Source organism: Bidens hawaiensis, unplaced genomic scaffold (assembly GCF_021521415.1).
Source record: "Bidens hawaiensis isolate Kalapana, Puna unplaced genomic scaffold, B.hawaiensis_p1.1 tig00008819_1, whole genome shotgun sequence".
NCBI classification, from domain to species: Eukaryota; Viridiplantae; Streptophyta; class Magnoliopsida; order Asterales; family Asteraceae; genus Bidens; species Bidens hawaiensis.
Window position 1 is genome coordinate 684,725 of NW_027491636.1, and position 2,626 is coordinate 687,350.

A 2,626-nucleotide genomic window follows, 5' to 3' on the forward strand; every position below is an offset into this window, starting at 1 on the left:
CACCGAAGGAGTTTACACCAGGAACTCACGAACCCCCCAACTGCTGAATCCACCTCACAACCAATGAAAAGGTGATCCGCCATTTCAAACTCTGAGTCACAAAGGCCACAAAACCGAAAAGGAACTTGAACATTTCTTCTTCGTAACGCCTCTTGGGTAGGAATTTTATCCATCTCCGCTCTTCAAACGTGAATTTGACACTTTATCAGCACCCATTTGCTCCACTCTATAACAATATAATTAGAGTAATCCCTATTTTGCACTAGAATTTCCTTAACCGACTTAACCGAGAACGACCTTGTTGAATCTCCCAACCACAACCAAGAATCCCCTCCCCCTTTCCAAGAAGCTGATAACAAGGTCTTGAATCAATTTTCGCATTCTAACCTTTCTACATCTAAGGTCGGGTTCCGAGTCCAAACTCAATTCAAACTGTAAGATTGCTTTTCCATTTAAAACGGCCTCCCACTTTTCACTGTTTTTGTTTTTCTTAGAGAAAAAGAGATATTATAAATTTAACTAAAAGTAATGCAAAAATAAAAACAAACCCCTATATTTACATCAAGGTTGAGTTCAAGACCAACCAAACGTTGTTTTAGCTTTTTTATTTGTCAATATATACTTTAAGAGGTATGTTCAAATTTTAAAATTATATATATAATCCAAGCTATAATATTAATTTTTTATACCAGAATAGTGAGGCATGCAAGTTGTACACACCCCTTTTTATACAAATGTGTCTTAAAGCTTTGAATTCACAACCAAAAAGAAACTGCAAATATATACATCTCTCCCTCATCAATTCCTCCATCCATCTCTCTCTATCTCTAAATATATATATACACTATATCTACCAATCCTTGTAATCTGGTTATGGATTATGTTTTGACCACCATGTTCTGTCTCCCTCTCTTCTTCCTGCTCTGCATTATCCTCAAAATTCTTGAAAAAAGAAGACATCAAAACTGTTACATACTCGACTATCAGCTCTACAAACCCTCCGATGACCGGAAACTGACGACCGAGTTATGCGGTGACATTATCATGAGGAACAAGAACTTGGGGCTCAACGAGTACAATTTCCTTCTCAAAGCCATTGTAAGCTCCGGCATTGGTGAAGAAACCTACGCTCCACAAATGGTGTTTGATGGTCGTGAAGAAAACCCTAATCATGATGATGCAATCCAAGAAATGGACGAGTTTTTCGATGACAGTATCAAAAAACTGTTCCATCGTACTGGGATTCGTCCGGATAGCATCGACGTTGTTGTGGTCAACGTGTCAATGTTGGCATGTGTGCCTTCGTTATCCGGACGAATCGTGAACAAGTACAAAATGAGAGAAGATGTGAAAACTTATAATTTGTCGGGTATGGGGTGTAGTGCAAGTTTAATTTCGATTAATCTTGTTCAAAGTATATTTAAATCTAATAGAAACCAAGTGGCTTTGGTGGTTACGTCCGAATGTTTGACTCCAAATTGGTACACGGGTAATGACAGGTCAATGATATTGTCAAATTGTTTGTTTAGGACCGGTGGGTGTGCTATGATACTAACCAACAAGCCGAGTTTGGTTCATAGGTCAATGTTTAAGCTCAAGGTCATGGTCCGGACCCATCATGGGTCCAAAGATGAAGCCTATGGTTGTTGTTTACAAATGGAAGATGATAAAGACCGTGTAGGGTTTCACTTAGGTAAAACCCTACCAAAAACTGCGACACGGGCATTTGTCGACAATTTAAAAGAAATCGCACCCAAAATCCTCCCAATGCGTGAACTTATTCGGTTCACGGCCCTCTCACTTGCCAGAAAAACGCTCCAAAATATTTTTGGCAAGTCGTTTAATTCCACCCGACCGGTGATCAATTTCAAAGCTGGAATTGATCATTTTTGTTTGCACACGGGTGGGAAAGCCGTGATTGATGCGGTGGCTCAGAGCCTTAACTTGAGCTTGTTTGACATCGAGCCAGCGCGCATGACGCTTCACCGGTTTGGTAACACATCAGCTAGTAGTCTTTGGTATGTTCTTGGGTACATGGAGGCTAAAAAGAGGCTGAAAAAAGGTGATACACTGTTCATGATTAGCTTTGGTGCTGGTTTCAAATGCAATAGTTGCTTATGGGAAGTGGTTAGAGATCTTGAAGGTGATGGGAATATATGGAAGGATTGTAACATTGAAGATTACCCGCCAAAAACCTTGGAAAACCCGTTCATGGCGAAATTTGGTTGGATTCAAGATGAGGACATTGCAACATTCAAGTCTCTCACATTGAAGAATTAAGAAAGAAAAGAAAAGGAAGAGGTTAATTAATTTTTATATAGTTTCCATTAATCTTTGTTTCACTATAGCAAAAGAAGTTTGAATATTTTGTTTTATAATAGTAGGAGTGTGTATTTATTTTGGTGGGTGTGTTGTTTTTTTATTCAACAAAATTTGGAAACAAAATAAACATTATAAAAGTTTACACTTCCATTTTTTTAAATCACAACTCTTATTGCTTACTTAGTTGTTCATTTAGATAGTTATATACAGGGGTGGCTTGTGGGATAGCGAAAACAAGTTAGGGTTTTAGGCCCCTACTCAGGTAAGGCCTTCAAATCCAAAAAAAAACATTATATATAGATAT

At 38.3% G+C, this 2,626-nt stretch overlaps 1 pseudogene; it reads left to right on the top strand.

Annotated features, from left to right (window-relative positions):
• The first annotated feature begins 703 nt into the window (after window positions 1-703).
• Window positions 704-2,408, top strand: LOC143530039 (3-ketoacyl-CoA synthase 12 pseudogene; annotated as a pseudogene).
• The last annotated feature ends 218 nt before the right edge of the window (window positions 2,409-2,626 follow it).